The following is a 21,998-nucleotide window of genomic DNA, read 5'->3' as shown; positions in this document are numbered from 1 at the left end:
ACGCATGTCAACCAAATCAGCTTGAAACTGTTTGTCAGTCCCGTTAACCAAAACTCTATTTCTGTATCCTTGCATTTCTGTATCCTCTATCCTTGCAGGTTTATGAAGAGTATATGTGTCATCTCCTTTTAAAAACGCTCCACGTCAGGTAATGACGGCTTTAAGCCTGTTGCCTCACTGACAGCGATACGGAGCTTCTTTACACTTCCTAAACCCCCTGGGTGTGCAGGGTTGTGATATATTTTTCTCAGCGTGTTTTCCATAATCACTCTGACCAAACACAAACACAAATGACCAGAAAAAAGTGTTAGCATACGTTTTTATTTAATTTTCTGTGTAGTGCACAGTAAGGTTTTTATAACAGATGTACATTAAATCTTGTGTCTCCCAGACCAGTAGTTTCCAATCATGTGGAGCAGCGCTGATTTCACTCCGCGGGTGTGATGATTGGTATTTAGCAGGTATCCGACATTCTCATCAGTGGTGCAAACAATGTGCGGCACTGATCTCAGTTCACACAGAAGACGCTCTGCAGTGCTGATGATTTGTGCTTTAGCCTCACTGACGCTGTATGAGCAAACAAACAGACGGATGGCCGGGATGAATCGGGGCGTCCGGAGCTTTTCCATCACCTCATCATAGCAGGTCTCGAAGAAAAACACAGGCAGCTCAAACAGGCAACTGTGTTGTAACTGGCTGGGGTGACCGGATTGGCATCCATAACATATCTCCTGCACATACTCATTCAGTGCCATCGACAGCAGGTGGAAGGTTGCGAGTTTAATGTTGATTTCCGTTTCCTCAGATGGGTGTGATCCTGCAGAGTCCTGTGAGCATCCTGGAGAGGGGGGCGGAGTCGGTGGGGTCTGGTGTTAGAGTGAATTGTTAAATGTTTGTCATTTTTATGTTTACCATTTGTACATTGTTTTAACTCTGATGAAAGAAATTCCACTGTCCTTCCCCCCAGATTCTCGAGGATCAAGGTGGGGGGCTGTAGTCTTTTATCACAGACACATCCTTGTGCTTCTTTTGATGTAACCTTCCTGCGTTTACGACCCTTTGGTCAGCAGGAGGTCTGACACACACACACACACACTCTTACAGAAGTTCACACATATACATACAATGCCTTGTCTGGGCGTGGCTTTGTTCTGACGTGTTTTGTGTGAACGGTCTCTCAATAAAAGGCAGCAGGAGGAGGAGGATCTGGAGGTCATTTTCGTGGTGGCCTCCCTTGCGCAAATAAATCGATCGACTGTCTTGTTTTCTTCATGATGAATAAGTCTCTAGAATTCGCGGGGCTTGTGGAAACAGACCCAACATCTGGATTAGCAGTGCTGGAGGGGGAGACTGAGCAGTCCACAACATGGCAGATGTTGTCTGTAGCCACGAGTTGTCCACCATAAAGCATATTGAATGGCCTGTCTAACATTGTTAGAATTCTCCTTTGGGTTAGTTTCATTACTCAATCGGGACATTTATTTGGAAAAATAAAAAAAAAAATAAAAAAAAATGATACTATGATGAGGTGATGGATTTATTTATTTATTTTTAATTCTTTTCTTTTTTTTCCCTCTTTTTTTCTTTTCCCAAATAAATGTCCCGATTGAGTAATGAAACTAACCCAAAGGAGAATTCTAACAATATTAGACAGGCCATTCAATATGCTTTATCGTGGACAACTCGTGGCTAAAAACCCACACACACACACACACACACACACACACACACAAACCTCTAATCAAACATGAAAACGAATAATCCAGCTGAAGCTTCAGACAGCCGTCAGACAGTGAAACACTGCCATCTGCTGGACGCGAATAACAAAGACGCTGCTTTGACGGGTGAGGGAGTTTCAACAAGTCTGCAACGACTCAAGCATCAAACTACAGAACTATTACAGTGGACATGGTGCTCTAATGACTGCTTCATTAACGCAGCTCAGAAAGGATCAAACATATCAATAAATTATAAAACACAAAACGTCTCTTATTGCCCAGGGCTCAGGAAGTGAGTGTGTTCCTTATAGCCTATTAAACCTTAGCAGGTTATTTTGATGTGTTACAGATGAAACAGCTATCCAGTAACATTCAGCTACAAAAACGCTTTTTTATAATTACTTTTTTACAGCTTCGCACTCTTACACAAGTTTTATCATCAGTGTCACAATGGCTGCTGCTAAAATTGAGTACAAGATATTTGTTGGCCTGATTAAAAGGTCTTGATGCGTGCTCAATCATCAGGGAAGTAAATCTCCAAAAGTTGATTCTGTTCTTCTGGACGTAGCATTTTCAGTCAGAGAAACCAGCCGACTGAAGGAACAATGGGCTGGGAGGTCAGTTCCTTAATCATGATTATGCAAATTCTCATGACCATTGATCAACAACCACTGATCAATGAGTACCATTCACAGAGAGTTGGAGAACAGCTGCAATCACAGCATTGTAAGATGGTGACAGATGTACCCTTAGGCCCCTCCTTGATTCAGAGAGGGTCTTTCCCTTTTCACGTAAATGGCCTCCTTGACTCCGCCCTCAAACCAGCGTTCATTGCAGTTATTGTTGACAATCACATTGTATCGTGTAACCATCCAGCTCACATATTCAATGTAAATGATTTGTTGAACTCAAGACATGATGAATGTTCCTGCATTAAACCACATCCAGCCTAGTGTTCTCACTCTCCCTAAATGGATCTGTTACATTAGTGATATATGGGAGTTGTGTTTCAGTCTTTTCCACATGAGGACATTTACATTTAGTTTTTGCTTTACTGATGAGTGGCTGGTTAACCTGCAGTGGTTGAAGTATGTGTCGGTCGTCTGGAAGAGTAGGTGTAGAAGACGTCTTTAATGAATGTAATGCTCTGAAGGTGTCAGTGATTACTGTGAATTCATTATAAAAGTGGATTTCAGTGAATAAAGTGAATAAAGACAGGCCCTCATGGTGAAGCTCAGGTGTCCATAAAGTGTAACAGGAGAGCTTTGTCATACTTTCAGAGATTTTACATGAGCCAGTCTTTCAAAAATTACATAAATAATTCATTCATTAATCCACAGGAAACACAATGCTCATATCTGAAAGTAAACTCTGATATATATCCCCGACTAGAGTTACTACTAAATAAAGGATCGCCCCAAAATGACTAAATATATAAAGACACTCTCCAGAAGAAGTTAAAGGGATTTTATTTATTGTACAAGCAATATCTTCATAAGAATTACAAATTCTGCAGACATATTACCTTCTTACTGAACCTGAACAACTCACACACAGACGTGTCTGCTGCTTATCTTTGTTCAAACATGATGTTTTATCTTTTCTTCAAAACACATTACTCATCTTTCTCATTGTGTTACATGAAAACACCTGCATTCTACCTGTGTCATTGTACCACAAAGACAATGATTGCAACACTGTGCTTGCAAAATAGAAGAAATAAGACGACCAGCAAATACATAAAAGATGGTAAAAGTGATTCCATCTTTGTGTCTCCTCCCATTGTTTCCCCAGTCTGTCTAGTTCCCATATTCCCAGGACACCGCTGGACAACAAGTGGGTATTCCAAGACTGAGAGACAGCCAGAGTTGGCAAAAGATCAGACATTCTCCACTTAAGTAGAAGTAAAAATACTATTGTTCCAGTGAAAGTTAAAGTACTGATTCAACTTCATTACTCAGCTAAAGCAAAAAAGTACAGGCTCGAAGCGCTTACAGAGAAAAGCATACAACAGAATACAACAGAATGCTGATGGCGGCAGTAACACACACTTGGAGGAGAGGCTCCAGCCGTCCATTCCAGCCCTATCCCTAACATTAACTCTAACCATAACTTTAACCTTAACCCTATCAGGTCTTGTTTTACAAAGCGATTCATGATTAGAACAAAAAACACATTTACACATACCGATGATTTGTCACATAGCATCGTTACCTGTTGGGATGAGAACGTGTTGTTTCCAGAGCACCACAAATTGGGGTGTCTGTAGCTCAGGTAGAGCAGGAAACCTACTAATCAGAAAGCTGCTGGTTCAATCCCCGCCTGCTCCAGCCTGCATGCCAAATATCCTTGGGCAAGATGCTAACCCCAAGTTGCTCTCCGATGCATCCATCGGGAGGATGAATGCGTATTAATGTTAGATAGAAAGCACTTACAGAGAAAAAGCATAGAAAAAAGTGAGTGCATGAATGAGGCAAGTTGTAGAGAGTAGAAAAGTTTTATACAAGAACCAGTTCATTTACCGTTATATTTTAGTTTTATTTTCAGTTCTGTACTTTTTACATGTAATATTGATTCATTAGATTGACTACATGTATTAGACCTAACTTGCTGACAGCAAATTTAAACAACCGTAATAATTTATTTTCAGCGTCTGAAATATTTATTTAGTTTGTTTTTTGTTTTCTTTTTGGCTCCTGATATTAGTCAACTACTATTTGTCAATGTTGAACTAATAATGAATCTAAGAAAAGCTATTTGTCACGGTTGGCCAGCGTCAACCGTGGGGATGTGAGGAAGGAGGAGCCAGGCACGGAGCTCTGAATGCAAGCAGTGCGTTTATTTACAGTGAATGGAAAATAACAATAAATCCGCAGTGCGTTCCCGACTCCCGTGAAATGTCCTCTTCCCAGTGCTAGTGTTCCTTGTCTCCGCTCCTCAGTGTCTGAGCACCCCGTGCTCGCTGCCCTCTCGTCTCCACGCTTCTCCTGGGGAGATAACAAACAGGCAGCCGTAAGACACATACAATGCGGCAGACTATCCGTACTGACTGGCCGAGAGACTAACGTGAAGTCACGCAATGATCCAGCGTCAGAGAGAGCGCCACCGCATTCTTAAGTAGCTCCTCTGACAAGGCTTGATCAGCTGTGTGATGGTCTTCAAGTGTGGCCAACCACCTGGCAGGGCCACACCCACCAGGCCTGAAGGTGCCTGTAAACAGGTGCTCTCAGAAACTCCGGCATCCACACACAAACACAGATATACCTGCAAGCAGGGAGAACGAGGGACAGAAACACACATGTCCATAACTGCTGGGTCGTTTAGACTCCTGAGCTGTGCACGAGGGGTCGAACACCCACTGGAAGGCCGGGCACTCGTTTTCAACCGTAATATACCTGATGTGCTCAGGTAACCTGTAGCGCCATGAAACCTCTGTCACACCAGGGCGCATAAAAAAAATGATGCTATAAGAGACTGATGGGATCGGGCAGCAGGGAAAACATCCACAAAATGCTACTTTCAGTTTGACTCCCTAAGACTACCTAAACTAAGTAGAGTCATTACATGCTTGTTAAAAGCAAACTCTCATATAGTTTTTAATGTGCTTCTTTCATTACAATGACTAGATAAAGAATGTGGCCCTGTCTCTATTTAACACTGGCTACCCCAAAATGTTTCCAAACCTACAACCGTAACTTTCACTGAGAGATTTTTAGATACGGTTACTGAAGCTGTGGGGTTAATTTTTTAAGTAACACGAGACGAGAGGCAGCAGCATACATACAGAGCATCAGTGATAGAAAGCTAGGCTAACATAGGGTAGCTAACTGTTCAAGGAGAAACATGTATAGGCCCATCTCAAGTGCCAGTGAACATCTAAATGATTCAGGGAAGACTTTGGAGAAAGTGCTGTGGGGAGATGAAACGAAATTCCAATTATGTGGCTTTAACTGACCTTTTGAAATAGGAGTGTGATGCAAAAATGCTTAACATTGTCCACCCCAGCTGTGAAACTCAGAAACCAGTCTTACTTGTTATCATCTATCGTCCACCTGGGCCTTACACAGAGTTTCTGTCTGATTTCTCAGACTTTATATCTGATTTAGTTCTCAGCTCAGATAAAATAATTATTGTGGGTGATTTTAACATCCATGTAGATGCTAAAAATGACAGCCTCAACATGGCATTTAATCTGTTATTAGACTCAATTGGTTTCTCTCAAAATGTAAAAGTACCCACCGACCACTTTAATCACACTCTAGATCTTGTTTTAACATATGGCATAGAAACTGAACATTTAACAGTGTTTCCTGAAAACCCTCTCCTGTCTGATCATTTCCTGATAACATTTACTTTTACAATAATTGATTACACAGCAGTGGAGAGTAGACTTTATCAAAGTAGATGTCTTTCTGAAAGTGCTGTAACTAAGTTTAAGAATATAATCCACCCACTGTTATCATCTCCAATGCCCTGTACCAACAGAGAGCAGAGGAGCTATCTGAACGCTACCCCAACAGAGGTCGATTATCTTGTTAATAATTTCACCTCCTCACTACGTACGACTCTGGATACTGTAGCTCCTGTGAAAACTAAGGCCTCAAATCAGAAGTACCTGACTCCGTGGTATAATTCTCAAACACGTAGCCTAAAGCAGATGACTCGTAATCTGGAGAGGAAATGGCGTGTCACAAATCTAGAGGATCATCATTTAGCCTGGAGAAATAGTTTGCTGCTTTATAAGAAAGCCCTCCGCAAAGCCAGAACATCTTACTATTCATCACTGATTGAAGAAAATAAGAACAACCCCAGGTTTCTCTTCAGCACTGTAGCCAGGCTGACAAAAAGTCAGAGCTCTTTCGAGCCAACCATCCCTTTAACGTTAACTAGTAATGACTTCATGAACTTTTTCACAAATAAAATTTTTATCATTAGAGAAAAAATTACCAATAATCATCCCACAGATGTAATATTATCTACAGCTACTCTTAGTACCATTGATGTTAAGTTAGACTCTTTTTCTCCAATTGATCTTTCTGAGTTAACTTCAATAATTACTTCCTCCAAACCATCAACCTGTCTTTTAGACCCCATTCCTACAAAACTGCTCAAAGAAGTCCTGCCATTAATTAATTCTTCGATCTTAAATATGATCAACCTATCTCTAATAATCGGCTATGTACCACAGGCCTTCAAGCTGGCTGTAGTTAAACCTTTACTCAAAAAGCCATCTCTAGACCCAGCAGTCTTAGCTAATTATAGGCCAATCTCCAACCTTCCTTTCATATCAAAAATCCTTGAAAGAGTAGTTGTCAAACAGCTAACAGATCATCTGCAGAGGAATGGTTTATTTGAAGAGTTTCAGTCAGGTTTCAGAGCTTATCACAGCACAGAAACAGCTTTAGTGAAGGTTACAAATGATCTTCTTATGGCCTCTGACAGTGGACTCATCTCTGTGCTTGTCCTGCTAGACCTCAGTGCAGCGTTCGATACTGTTGACCATAATATCCTATTAGAGCGATTAGAACATGCTGTAGGTATTACAGGTACTGCGCTGCAGTGGTTTGTATCATATCTATCTAATAGACTCCAATTTGTGCATGTAAATGGAGAGTCCTCTTCACACACTGAGGTTAATTATGGAGTTCCACAGGGTTCAGTGCTAGGACCAATTCTGTTTACATTATACATGCTTCCCTTAGGCAGTATCATTAGAAGACATAGCATACATTTTCACTGCTATGCTGATGACACCCAGCTCTATCTCTCCATGAAGCCAGATGACACACACCAATTAGTTAAACTGCAGGAATGTCTTAAAGACATAAAGACCTGGATGGCCGCTAACTTTCTGCTTCTTAATTCAGATAAAACTGAGGTTATTGTACTCGGCCCTGAAAATCTTAGAAATATGGTATCTAACCAGATTCTTACTCTGGATGGCATTACCTTGGCCTCCAGTAACACTGTGAGGAACCTTGGAGTCATTTTTGACCAGGACATGTCCTTCAACGCACATAGTAAACAAATATGTAAGACTGCTTTCTTCCATTTGCGCAACATCTCTAAAATTAGAAATATCCTGTCTCAGAGTGACGCTGAAAAACTAGTTCATGCATTTATTACTTCCAGGCTGAACTACTGTAATTCATTATTATCAGGATGTCCAAAAAACTCGCTGAAAAGCCTTCAACTAATCCAAAATGCTGCAGCAAGAGTCCTGACAGGGACTAGAAAGAGAGAGCATATTTCTCCTGTTTTGGCTTCCCTTCATTGGCTTCCTGTTAAATCCAGAATTGAATTCAAAATCCTGCTCCTCACATACAAGGTCTTAAATAATCAGGCCCCATCTTATCTTAATGACCTTGTAGTACCATATCACCCTATTAGAGCGCTCCGCTCTCGCTCTGCAGGCCTACTTGTTGTTCCTAGAGTATTTAAAAGTAGAATGGGAGGCAAAGCCTTCAGTTTTCAGGCCCGTCTTCTGTGGAACCAGCTTCCAGTTTGGATTCGGGAGACAGACACTATCTCTACTTTTAAGATTACGCTTAAAACTTTCCTTTTTGCTAAAGCATATAGTTAGGGCTGGACCAGGTGACCCTGAATCCTCCCTTAGTTATGCTGCAATAGATGTAGGCTGCCGGGGGATTCCCATGATGCATTGAGTTTTTCCTTTCCAGTCACCTTTCTCACTCACTATGTATTAATAGACCTCTCTGCATTGAATCATATCTGTTATTAACCTCTGTCTCTCTTCCACAGCATGTCTTTATCCTGTCTTCCTTCTCTCAGCCCAACCGGTCGCAGCAGATGGCCGCCCCTCCCTGAGCCTGGTTCTGCCGGAGGTTTCTTCCTGTTAAAAGGGAGTTTTTCCTTCCCACTGTCGCCAAAGTGCTTGCTCATAGGGGGTCATATGATTGTTGGGTTTTTCTCTGTATCTATGAAGTGCCTTGAGGCGACTTTTGTTGTGATTTGGCGCTATATAAATAAAATTGAATTGAATTGAATTGAATGATCTTAGGTTACAAACTACTACAGTCAAGTCATTAAGGGAGACGGGATCAAACTGCTCTAAGACAGCTGAGCACACAGGAGAACGACTCAGATCTGAGGCAGCAGTCGGCGAGACAAGAGCCCTAATAGATAGAAGCTTGTTGTTAAAAATGCTAAAAATTCTCCACAAATACTTGGTGAAGAAATGACTCTGACATTATCACGTGAATGAAGAAAGCGATTGAGGACATTAAAAAGTACCTGAGGCCTGTGACTGTTTACTGACCCTAAGTTTAAGACAAACTGTGTCTGCAGGTTTTACAGCTTCTTGGTCAGCAGAAAGACAGACAGTCCTTAAAATCTGTAGAGAAACATACAATCTGTCCTTTTTCCATCTCCTTTCAGCGCGTCTACAGTCACGCCTAAGGGAGCGCGTATGTTCATTCAACCACAGCTCTGATAAATGCTTAGCGCACAGAGTCCTGAACGGAGCAATAGAGTCCAAAATATCAGTGCAGGTAGAATGAAGAATGTCCGAAAGGTCCTCAACACTTTAACAGCTGGAGTTCATTATTCCAGAGTCCATAAAGGCAGCAGAAAAAGCGGCGCTGTTAGAGCATTAAGCGCTCGCTTTTTACGCGCTGAGACGCACGGCTTATCTACCGAGCAGCGCATAGTTAGAGTGAACAACCAGTGTTGGTCAAGTTACTTGAAAAAGTAATCAGTAATTAATTACTGATTACTTCCCCCAAAAAGTAATCCTGTTACTTTACTGATTACTTATTTTCAAAAGTAATTAATTACTTAGTTACTTAGTTACTTAGTTACATTTTAAAAACACGATTTACAACCTGAATAGGTGATAAAGTGATAGATCTTTCAGCCCAATTCTACTTTTTCTGCATAATCCATCATACAAAATGTAATCAAATGGAAAAGTCTCTTTTTTTAACTTGTTTTATTAGTTTTAATCTTTTAACTTTATGCATCAAGCAAAAATTTAATTATATACAACATTCTCTGACTTGAATAAATTAGTTTAACATTTAAACCTATTTTCTGCACATTCCAGCACATAAAATAAAATATTTGTTGTGTTTACACTCAGTCTTTCAAATAGATGCAAGTAAAACACAGCAGAAAATAAATAAAGTCAAAGACTCAGCGGTCCTGTTGCTCTATTTTCACCTGTAAAGCATGAGTAGGGTAGGCAGAGGTTTACCCTGGTGCAGGTGTGCAGCGGTCAATGGAATAATCCGCGAGTTTCTCTGTCAGTTTCCCATTACGTCGTAGCTACTCGGTGCTTGATTGGAAGTTTAGGGGTTTTTTTGCTGTAAAAAGAACTTTTCTTCCCACGCACAACGGACACTAATGTTTTTGTCACTTTTTATGGAATCAAACTCAAAGTAAGGTCAGTACTTCCACGCTTTAATCACTTTAAACGCTCATACTCTCTCCTGCACTCGATATATGATGCACTGTTGATCTGCACACAGCTGTTGTCACTAATGGCGCACTCGCTTACGTCACTGTCGTGAGACATTCTCGCAAAAAATCACGGTTTTAGTAACGCAGTAACGCAGCGTTCCTATGGGAAAGTAACGGTAATCTAATTACCGTTTTTGCAATAGTAATCCCTTACTTTACTCGTTACTTGAAAAAAGTAATCAGATTACAGTAACGCGTTACTGCCCATCTCTGTGAACAACACAGGAAGATGATCGGAGATGCACAACTCAGATATTTCAGTGACGCACACATCCAGCCCGTGGGAAAGCTCCAAGTCTAGTGTGTGACCTTTTTCATGAGTGGGACCAGTAACCCACTGGGTCAAGTTAAAAGAGTCAATAATATTTAAAAAGTCCTTGACCAGAAGTTTAGAGTCACAGCAGACATGGATGTTGAAATCACCAAGGCAGCATCATCAGAAGACATAGCACACCCAGCTCTATCTGTCCATGAAGCCAGATAACACACACCAATGAGTTAAACTGCAGGAATGTCTTAAAGACATAAAGACCTGGATGGCCGCTAACTTTCTGCTTCTTAATTCAGATCAAACTGAGGTTATTGTACTCGGCCCTGAAAATCTTAGAAATATGGTATCTAAGCAGATTCTTACTCTGGATGGCATTACCTTGGCCTCCAGTAACGCTGTGAGGAACCTTGGAGTCATGTTTGACCAGGACATGTCCTTCAACGCACATATTAAACAAATATGTAAGACTGCTTTCTTCCATTTGCGCAACATCTCTAAAGTTAGAAATATCCTGTCTCAGAGTGACGCTGAAAAACTAGTTCATGCATTTATTACTTCCAGGCTGGACGACTGTAATTCATTATTATCAGGATGTCCTAAAAACTCGCTGAAAAGCCTTCAGTTAATCCAAAATGCTGCAGCAAGAGTCCTGACAGGGACTAGAAAGAGAGAGCAGATTTCTCCTGTTTTGGCTTCCCTTCATTGGCTTCCTGTTAAGTCCAGAATTCAAAATCCTGCTCCTCACATACAAGGTCTTAAATAATCAGGCCCTATCTTATCTTAATGACCTTGTAGTACCATATCACCCTATTAGAGCACTTCGCTCTCACACTGCAGGCCTACTTGTTGTTCCTAGAGTATTTAAAAGTAGAATGGGAGGAGAGCCTTCAGTTTTCAGGCCCCTCTTCTGTGGAACCAGCTTCCAGTTTGGATTCAGGAGACAGACACTATCTCTACCTTCAAGATTAGGCTTCAAACTTTCTTCTTACTTAATGATTAAGTCCCTGTGTCATGGTCCTGGGCCATGTGGGCCCAGTATTCTTAGTTTCTTGTATTTTTGTATTTCGTTCCTTATTTAGGCCATGTTTCCTGAGTTGTCCTGTTGTGTTGTTCCCTAAGTGTTTTCCCTTCGTGACTCTTACCCCCTGTGTGGCCCTCTGTGTATTTATGAGCCCTCGTCTCTCTTTGTGTTCATTCCATGTTTCCCCTGCCCGTTATGTCTGTGTTCTCCCCGTGCTCTCTCTCCTCCTGTCTGAACCTCTGTACTTTCTGTTTTACTTTGCCCGTCTCCCGTCAGTGTTGTGTTCACTCCTGCCATGTCTTGTTATGATTATCAGTGTCACCTGTGTTCCCCATGTGCTCCCACTTCCCTCGTTAACCCTCTGTGTATTTATGTCTGCGTCTCCCTCAGTTCTGTGTCGTAGTCTCCCTCATGCTGTGTGTGATGCTCCCTGTGTCTCCTGGTATACTTTATGATTAGCTTTCCCAGTTTAGTTTTGTATTGCCTGTGTTCTATTTTTCCAGCAATTAAAGCTTTGCTTTTGAGTTCAAGTTCTGTCCCCGTGAGTTTGCGTTTGGGTCCTCTCCTGTCTGCCACACAGCCCAAACATGACAGAAGACTACGACCATTACATGGACCCAGCAAACCGCTCTCAGCTAGGTGAGCGTCAGGATGCTGCCTTTGCTGAGCTAGAGGAGGAGCTCTGCTTGAGCCCGTGGCGCACTCCTGACTACGGGCGGATTTTCCGAGGAACTCGGCTGGCTCTCGGTGGTCCCCGGAGCTGCCGAAAGCCCCCACCTACCGCTTCACCTGCACCCAAGCTGCAGCTGCTTCAGGTGGGAGTGCTCCGTTTTTCTTCGGATGCTCACGCTCAGATCCTCTGCATTGCCATCCCACACGTCAGAGGTTCAGCTGTATGCCCCGTCAGCTTCCTCACCTCAGAGGAGGCGACGCTCACGCCGCCGTCACTGTTCACATGTTAAGCAACTCCCGGTGGTGAGTTACACTGATTATCCTTCTTCCGCTTCTCTGGACATTAAGAACAATAGACTCACTCCTGATCCTGTCGATGTGTCCCTGATGGACGATGACATAGACTTGGAAAAAATTTTCCATTTTGCTCCCTCTGAACAGGGAGAAATCAAAGACAATAAGCACTCGCCAAAGGCTGTAAATGCTGTTAAAGGAAAAACTGTGAGCAATGTCACCAGGTCTAAAACACTCAGTTCAGGTTCTGTCAGTTCAGGTTTTGTCAAGTCTGGTTCAGTCATCCCCAAGTCAGCTCACTCTAAGACCGTTAACCCAAGGACTTCAAAGACTGCTAAAACAAAAACTGTAAAACATTGTGGGAAAGAGACAGAGTTTATCTTTGATAGGTCTGTTTTTGTGGACCCAGTGGAGATTCCTTTTGAGCCTGCCCAGGCAAAGACTGTTTGTTCCGAGCGTAATTCTTCGTCCACCTGTGTTTCTCCTCCCAGGGCAGCTCGGGCCCGGCTTTTCTCTACACCCGTTTCAGTCCCTCGGGTAGGGAAAGCTGAAGTCCCGCTGGTCCCTACTCTGGCTCCCAGGCCGGCTGAGGCCCTGTCGGTCCCTGCACCCGTACCAGCTCCTCGGGTGGGGGCAGCAGCTGCTCAGCCATGGCCGGTGCCTGTTCTTGCCCCGAGGGTGAGGGCAGCCGTGACTCAGCTTCCTCCTGCACCCATACCTACTCCTTGGGTGGGAGTGGCCGGCGTCCGGTCTGCCATATCGCCAGTGCCGGTCCCTGAGGTGAGGCAAGCGAGTACACAGCCTGCCGCTGCACCCGTACCTACTCCTCGGGTGGGAGCGGCTCGTGTCTCGCAGATGCCTGCACCAGTTTCTGTGTCCACTGTAAGCTCAAGGGTGTCCGTCCAGCCATATTCTTCGTGTTCAGAAGGCTCAGAAGACTTAGTTCAGCCACTGTCACAACTGCCATCACCACAACAGCCACTTCAACACGTATTGCAGTCTTTTGTTCAGTCATTAGCCCAGTTCTTAGCTCAGGTATCAGCTTCCCCATCAGTTCAGTCTCCCATGCAACCATCTACTTCAGCACCATTAGCAGCTCAGGTCCCCGTGTGTCCAGCAGCTCAGGTCCCCGTGTGTCCAGCAGCTCAGCTCGCACCTGAACCTTTGGCCCAGCTCCCCGTAGCAGTGCAGTTTTCTAGCCAGCTTAACGTTGAGCCAGGGGTACCAATTCTCTCTGGCTCTGCATCAACTCCTGCTGGAAGCTCGGATGAGCTCATCCAGCACTCCGCGGCTCCCGCGCCGCCATCTACCTCGTCCGCTGGGGGTTCCAGTGAGCCCAGCCAGCACCCCCTCGTCTCCGCTGGAGGGTCCGAGGGGCCTGTTCAGCAACCTTCCTCGTCAACTGGGGGGCCCGAGGAGCCCGTCCAGCCACCAGCTGCTCCATCAGCCGCAGCCTCGGAGTCCACGCCGCCGCCAGCTGCAGCCTTCGTGTCTCCACCCACGCCGTCGCCTGGTCCAGCGTCGGCCTCGACTTCAGCTTCGCCTGGTCCGGCCCCCGCGTCGCCTTCGCCTGGTCCGGCCCCCGCATCGTCTTCGCCTGGTCCGGCCCCCGCATCGCCTCCGCCTGGTCCGGCTCCGTCGCCTGTGGCTGCCACGCCACCGTCTGGTCCTGCCTCGTCCGGTCCTGTGCCCACCGGGCCTCGGCCAGTACGCCTGACACTGGAGAGCCGCCGCTGCCTTCCGCACGGCCGGCCTCCTGAACTGCTCCGTCGTCTCCTTCACCGCCGCCGCTGCCTTCCGCACGGCCGGCCTCCTGAACTGCTCCGTCGTCTCCTTCGCCGCCGCTGCTGCCTTCCGCGCGGCTGGCCTCCTGACCGGCTCTATCACCTGTGTCGCCCGCCTGGTCGGCCCCCTGACCGTGTGACCCTTGAACTCTTGTGCCCGCGGGCTCTGGGTCGGCCTCCTGAACTGCACCACTGCTGCCTTCTGCACGACCGGCCTCCAGATACGAGGGGACGTGGCCTGGTGCGTGGCCTCCCTCCAGGCCGACCCCCTGAACTTTCTTTGGACTAGTGTCTTGTGCTCCTGTGTTTTCTGTTGGTGGTTTTGTTTCCTGTTCTGGTCCCTCCGTCCTGGTTCCCCGCCTCCCACCCTGGGTGGGTTGTTTTCTGTTTTTCTTGTTTTTGTTCGCGGGTTGGGGCTGTCGGGTGCCAGCCCTTGAGGGGGGGGTGATGTCATGGTCCTGGGCCATGTGGGCCCAGTATTCTTAGTTTCTTGTATTTTTGTATTTCATTCCTTATTTAGGCCATGTTTCCTGAGTTGTCCTGTTGTGTTGTTCCCTAAGTGTTTTCCCTTCGTGACTCTTACCCCTTGTGTGCCCCTCTGCGTATTTATGAGCCCTCGTCTCTCTTTGGGTTTATTCCATGTTTCCCCTGCCCGTTATGTCTGTGTTCTCCCCGTGCTCTCTCCCCTCCTGTCCGAACCTCTGTACTTCCTGTTTTACTTTGCCCGTCTCCCGTCAGTGTTGCGTTCACTCCTGCCATGTCTTGTTATGATTATCAGTGTCACCTGTGTTCCCCATGTGCTCCCACTTCCCTCGTTAACCCTCTGTGTATTTATGTCTGCGTCTCCCTCAGTTCTGTGTCGTAGTCTCCCTCATGCTGTGTGTGATGCTCCCTGTGTCTCCTGGTATACTTTATGATTAGCTTTCCCAGTTTAGTTATTGCCTGTGTTCTATTTTTCCAGCAATTAAAGCTTTGCTTTTGAGTTCAAGTTCTGTCCCAGTGAGTTTGCGTTTGGGTCCTCTCCTGTCTGCCACACAGCCGAAACATGACACCCTGTATTCCACCGTTATATGGAAATCAGCCATTATAACTTGTGTCAAATCTACTTGTACCTCACAGTTTTCTAAGCACACAGAGAGCAGTAAACCTCAGAGCAGCTGCACATCAGACTGTGCAAAAAATCTAGAAGAGAAAATATTTCGACCCATTTCTAAATGATTCTTGTGACCATGCTGCACCACAACACCTGATCTCTGGTTTCCTGACCTCTTCAATCCCACTTTAATACTTGACTAAACTCATTTTCCTGTTTAGGTGTTGAGGCAAAGCTGCCCATCTACAATGCAGGCAACAGCAAATGGAGCTATTTTTTATTCCCTTTGAGTTTTTTCTACTTTTGTGCTACAAACTGTTCAAGCTGATTAAATTTATTAGAATAAAAGTTCAGATAATTTTCTCATATTAATGTTGGAGGTAGAAATTCAGGTAACTTTGCACAAAAACTGGCAGAAATTTCCTTCAAAGATGGAGTTTTTACTTTAATACTGTGAGTACATTTCAGAGCCTGTACTCTTTTACCTTTACTTAAGTAAAGAAGTTGAATCAGTATTTAAGCTTTAACAGGGTATTTTAACACAAACATCAGTCCTTCTACTTAAGTATGTTTGACACTTTGTTTAATCATCATTTTTAATGATCAAATATAATTATGTTTGTTATTTGTGGATTTTAAATGTCCTTGACAGAGACAGATGATGATCATTATCCTGCACTGTGCTCTCAGGTTTGGTCGAGCTAGCACAAAGAATGGCTATGTTGAACTTCCTCCTGGGATCTACACTAAGAAGTGAGTCCAACATTAGCAGGGTCTCTTTCCTTTATCTGGATTCACTTTAGCATTCACAGTCACGTGAAGCTTGTTATTAACTCGATAAGTCAACCCAGGGTTTCAGCTGAGCGCTCACATGAAACACATGGTGTTGGCAGCATCTGATCAATCATATTCATGGAGACGTGTATCAGCAACAGAGCAGCTGAGTTTGCAGAAGGAAGTCAAACTAAACCACAGGAACAATATGAGGAGATTACACACATAATAAAATACTAGCAGTAACACAGCTGCTGCAGACAAATCAGTCGTGTGATCGTGTGTGAGAGGAGAAGGACTGTAAAGGAGTTTGGTGTTAAAAGCTCTGTATGAATGTGGGAGACTTTGAAGGGCTTTAAAAAGGCCAATATAAAATAAAAGGCAGCAAAATTGCTGAGTGTGAAAGTCACCAGACTTATCAGACCTCTGTGATTAAGACCTGTAAGAACACCTGTTTGTACTTGTTGGCATTATATCAAACACACACGTATATTAAGCCTTTGTTTGAACTCTGGTTGAATTTGATACTTTCAGACTGTGAAACATCACAGAGGCTGCAGCTGCAGATCTTTTATTCACCTGGAAATTTACTTTAAATGTTAGATGGAAAATGTATTGCTCAGTTTAACCAAAGTAAGAACAAGAATCCATAAACCTTCATAAAGACAAACATCTCCCAGAACATTGAGCTGCTGAAGTGTCACTGAAGGGAAAAACTATTTGTCCTCCTCCATCCAGCAACACCTGAAACACCTGAGTGGAAGCTCCTCCCTACACTGTGTTTGAAGCAAAGCACAAAGGAGACACCTGCTGGAGCAGCTGGAGTCCTACAGACACTCAGCCTCTTCACTACACAAACACCTCCTACAACATCCACTCTTTCCACTCTGACTGCTGTGTTTGTGGAAACACTCCAACACACACCGCTTCACACACCAACATAGAAATGTGTGAAAAAGAGCTGAGCTGATATTAAACATGAGGATTTATTCAAAAATACAGAGTCAGGAACAACATCTAGACACACATTACCTCTCAGCAGCAGAAGAACAGCCTTTAAAGTTTAGACCAATACCCTTCGAGACGTTGCTCTTTAAGGAAACACAGCTGGGTTCAGGTCCAGGAGATTCTGGCCTCTTATTGATCCTAAAAGAAAAACAATAAATGTCACAGCTTCATGAGACAGGAAGGAAAAACTGGAAATATTAAATTAAAGACATGATGAACAATCTCATAAAAATAATGTACTTACTCTTTGTCACATAAAACAGTTTTGTTAAAGTTTACAAGAATATACTTCGACTTGTTGCTCTTTAAGGAAACACAGCTGGGTTCAGGTCCAGGCTCTGGATTAGTTTCAGGGTTATGTCCAGCTGAGCCTGGTACGCCCCACAGCTCTGGGCTTTAAAACAACACACACAGAGGTATGAGTGTGAATAATGATGGAGCAGTGATGTGAGTGCTGAGCTGTGACATGGAGAAGAGTCATGGACAGTTAGAGATGGTCATCTCACCTCTGAGCTTTGGTCTGGCTCTCATGTTCCCCACACAGAGTGCTTTTAGAGGGAGGGACTCCTTCCTCTCTGTCCTCACACTGATCCATGCTGCTCAATTCACATCAGCTCACACACACTTTCTACTTTCACCTGCAGAGGAAACACAAATCATTCATGTGCACATAAACCAAAATCCTCCTTTCCATCATGTGTGCTGTCCAAATATCAGCTGAATGCAGTCAGACAGCAGTGTGAGGCACAGGAAGCTGCCATCAGCTGCTCTACTTCTACTATCAGTCCACTAGATGGAGCCATGAAGCACACATGATGCATTCACTGACACACACTGATTCACTGTGACTGGAAGTTTAAGTACATTAAGCCTCCACTCATCTACATTGTGCTTACAACCCACTGCCCCCCATCTTCCACCCCCATCAACCTCCTGGGGCCAGGAATGACTGGAACTGAATTGGAAACGGGCGTAATCAAACATAAATCTGTTATTCTTATCCAACCCGTCTGCCTGGACACAGTTTGCTGACCAATCATGGAGCCTATGATTCGCTTGGACAACAACTTCATGAATGTGGAAATGAAACTGAGTGTCAGCTGAGTGTCGAGCAGAAGAGGAGTCAGAGAAAAGTGACAGAGCTGCTGACTTTACAAAGAAAACTAAAACCATGTTGAAGAGATTAAACAGATAATACAATCTAACAACAACAACACAGCTGCTGCAGACAAAACACATGTATGAGTGTGTGACAGGAAAAGCACTGAACAGAAGTTTACTATTAAAAATGCAGCATGTTGTAAAAAGTTTGGTCAGTGAGACTGAAAAATGGCTGCATGAGTTACTATTGTGAACAAACCCCTATAAGAACCCTGATATTACCTGAATAAGATCAAATCCTGATACGTAGTGCAGACCTTGGTAAGAGATGCGGTCCAACTGGAATTAACCTTTGGTTTGTTTTAGGCCATGTCAGTCTCTGAGTAACAAATACAACACAATCCTCTCCTTTCTGTTTGGAAGAGCCAAACGAAGTTATGTAGGTAGCACACGGATCATCTTTTTCCCTGCTAGGAGGCCTGTTGGGTTTAATTGCATATTACAATCTAAGATAAAAACTAAATTCACAAAAAGTTCTGCTCTAGTTCCTCCTGTTTCCTCCCTTTCCAGTCTTCTGAGTGTTAGCCCTCCGCAGAAGTTGATTATACAAGACGCACGGAGCTGATAGTTTGCTTCTCGCCAACACACCGTGGTCTATTATTGTGAGCGCACAGCCCTAGCCCACCCGTTTATCTGCCAGAACTTGAGCTTCAACGCTCAGTTTTACGGTAGTGCTGTGCGTTTTGATTCCCTTTTTGCTGATCAAACACAGATACAACCCACCTTGATTTTTCAGGAAGTTTAACACGAAATAAGAAGAAACCCACATGGTGTGGCATGTTTGTTTTTGTCACATCAAGGTTTGTGCTTTTCTTCCTTGTCCAGGGTGTGCCCCGCCTCTCGCCCTATGACAGCTGGGATAGGCTCCAGCGCCCCCGCGACCCTGAAAAGGATAAGCTGAAGCTGATGGAGGATCGCTGTTTTTTTCCTCAGGGTTTTGTGATGCCTTTTTGTTTTTGAGAGTCTTTTGTGTTTTAGTTTGGCTCTTTGTATATAAGGATGGTTAATAGTTTGCTTTAGGATTTACTATATCCCATGTACCCTGTTTTCATATTGTAGTTTGTCTTCTTGGTTTTGTAACACTAAATATCTGCTTTTGTGATCCCTTTCTGTACTTCAGTTATGTCCCTTTGTCTGTCTTGTCTCTCTGTTTGTCTGTCATTGTCTGATTTCCCCATCTGTCATGTTTCCCATTCACTTATATTTCCTTTCTGTTTTCTACATGTCTGCGTATGTCTCTGTGTATCATTTCCTCTTTTTTATCGTCTCATGTCTTGTGTACTTAGCTTTGAGTTTTACTTCCCCCATTTGGTTAATGATTTGTTCCCATCAGTGTCTCAGTCTCGTCTGCATTTATCTATCTCATGTTCCCCTGTCCAGTCTGTTCTCCTCTATGTAATTTAAGCCTTGTTCTCCATGTTTTCCTGTTTTATTGTTTTAACTGTTGCTTCCTGTGGCTATTGTAGTTTTCTCCTGCATCATGTCTCTCACCCGTTGCCTCTCGTCTCATTATCCAGTGTGTATTTATTGTCCCCGTCTTCTTGTGTACTTTGTGCTTTCCTTGCTCTGTGTTCCCATGGTTTTGGGGGCGGTGGTGTGGGATTGATTAAGGAAATGGCTGAGTTAATAGGAATGACCAAAATGAGACAAATAAATCGATCTTCAATAAGAGAAAGGATTATTCTAAGAAGGAATATTTTTGATGGATCAGAATTATATAATGAAATATGAACAAAATCTTTTGTTAATCATTGTTTATTAACTGAACCTTGTTGAATTTGAGTAGAACTGTTTTTTAATTTGGCAGAAACACGGCAGCAGTTTGAAATGAAACTATCCAGGCTGTAGAGCAGACGAGCAAAGTCAAGAATCCACTGAGATTTTCATGACAATAACTAAGAAGGAGTTCTTAAATGAATTGTTGATACGCTGTTATAATAATCCACTGAGCTTATTGAATTTGGGGAGAAATGTCCTTTAATGTGCAATCACACAGTGGGCTGAGATGAAACTGCACACAGTGTGGGTGTCCCAGAAGAGGAATCAGTTAGAAATTTAGTGTCAGCTAGTAAGCAAGAATTTAAAAAATATTGTTACAGATATCAAATTTGTTCTGTTATATAAAACTGTAATTTATACTAGTCAGGTGGATCATCAACGATCATCAATCAGTGCAGTACCAGCAAAATTCAGACAGACACACAAACACACACATGCACAATTTTACTGTCTTAACACAGAATCATAAATCTAATTAGAATATGCTATAGTCCTTTAAATACCAATTTAAATATATTTCAAAAATATATTACAGCTTTTTTCAGTCTGTTGAACAAAAATCCCCAAAGAAGAAGAAGCACTACCATAAAACTTTGTGTAAAAGTGCAAGAAAGTTTAAGAGGCTTACAAATGACGGCTCACATAACTGCGGTGTTACAAGTCAACCTCGTTCATATCTGTCATCATGAACAATGCTATGGTTTGTGCTGGAGCGAAGCTGCACACAGCTGATATTATCAGAAACAATACATACTGATTCGATTACCTTCACACGCAGATTCACACAAAGACGACCAGCTGCATCAGCGAAGTTTAGAGAACAGACAGTGAAACTTAAAAAAAGGAAACAGACAGATTTGTGGGAATGCTGGGGCTGGGGAACATTAGTAATTAGAAACACAAAATGTTTCTAAGCATTTGTAAATGTTTGTTGGAGGGTTTAGAGGAGCTGAAATCATTTTGTGCGAAAGTTAAAGTCAAACACACTCTTAGTAGAGAGAGTCTGTGTCTGCAGATCAAACAGGTCTCACTGTGATGTCCCTTTAGTCAGACTCTGTCTCTGCTACATTAATGACTGAAAGCTGTCACATTCTTCTTTAGTTAATACTCTTTAAACCAGGTGTACACTTTTAGTTTAATACATTATAGATTCTCTGATGAAGAAATACGGTATATATATGTAACCTGATGAAGCGGTATCTAAAATGTTTTTATGTTTGACATACCAAGACTGTTTCACACTGCAGGAGTTGCAGATGATAAAACAAAGACTGTAAAGCTAAGCAGTTTGTTTGCTGTTTATCACTGCCTGTCCATTAGTCAAATTAATATTACTTTTATCAAAAATAATTTCCCGTCTGTATTTGGTCTTCCTCCATAGTCGCCATAGTCACATCATTGTGTTTTGTTGATGTTTCCCCTCCTTGTGATTCATTGAGTGTTCCCATGTCTGTTTCGCCCCCGGTCCCTGTGTGTCGAGCCGTGTCTCTTTGTTTGTATCCTGTTTTATTTGGACAGTCTCGTGTCCTGTGTTCAGTTTTGCTTTCTCCTGTCTCATCACATCTAATTTGTTCCTGCTGTGTCCCCATGTGTTTCCATTTCCCTTATCATCCCTTTGTGTATATGTTGTGTGACTTTCCGTTTCTTCATTGTCAGGTTGTCTGTTTATTATGCGTTATGTGTCGGGGGCTGGATCTGTGACCCAGTATTTTGAGTTCACTGTGTGTGTTTTTGGAGGTCTTATATTATATTGAATATATGCTTAGTTCTTGTGTTGCCATTATTAGTTAGGATTTAGTTGGGTGTTATTCTAGCTTAGGTTTCCATCTATGTCCAAACACAGCACACAGGTGGGATGTGCAGCACGAGTGCTCTCTGCTCCTCACAGAGAGGTGATGGAGACGATTCCTGAGGTCCAAAAAACATCTGTTGGTGCTGAGAA

At 43.3% G+C, this 21,998-nt stretch overlaps 3 long non-coding RNA genes across 3 annotated transcripts; all 3 read right to left on the bottom strand.

Annotated features, from left to right (window-relative positions):
- Positions 1–4,538: 4,538 nt before the first annotated feature.
- LOC120717991 lies at positions 4,539–5,793 on the bottom strand. The gene is made up of 2 exons (XR_005692327.1): positions 4,785–5,793; positions 4,539–4,705 (listed from the first exon to the last, which is right to left on the bottom strand). It is a non-coding gene; the product is annotated as an uncharacterized LOC120717991 (long non-coding RNA).
- A 6,183-nt stretch (positions 5,794–11,976) lies between these two features.
- Positions 11,977–13,888, bottom strand: LOC120717992. Its single transcript, XR_005692328.1, has 2 exons — positions 13,278–13,888; positions 11,977–13,175 (listed from the first exon to the last, which is right to left on the bottom strand). It is a non-coding gene; the product is annotated as an uncharacterized LOC120717992 (long non-coding RNA).
- Positions 13,889–16,163: 2,275 nt separating this feature from the next.
- Positions 16,164–17,674, bottom strand: LOC120717990. Its single transcript, XR_005692326.1, has 3 exons — positions 17,623–17,674; positions 17,361–17,510; positions 16,164–17,254 (listed from the first exon to the last, which is right to left on the bottom strand). It is a non-coding gene; the product is annotated as an uncharacterized LOC120717990 (long non-coding RNA).
- Positions 17,675–21,998: the final 4,324 nt, after the last annotated feature.

Source organism: Simochromis diagramma, unplaced genomic scaffold (genome assembly GCF_900408965.1).
Source record: "Simochromis diagramma unplaced genomic scaffold, fSimDia1.1 OVJJ01000550.1, whole genome shotgun sequence".
NCBI lineage: Eukaryota > Metazoa > Chordata > Actinopteri > Cichliformes > Cichlidae > Simochromis > Simochromis diagramma.
Note: the sequence above shows the minus strand (reverse complement) of the source record. Positions and strands in the feature narration are given on the sequence as shown.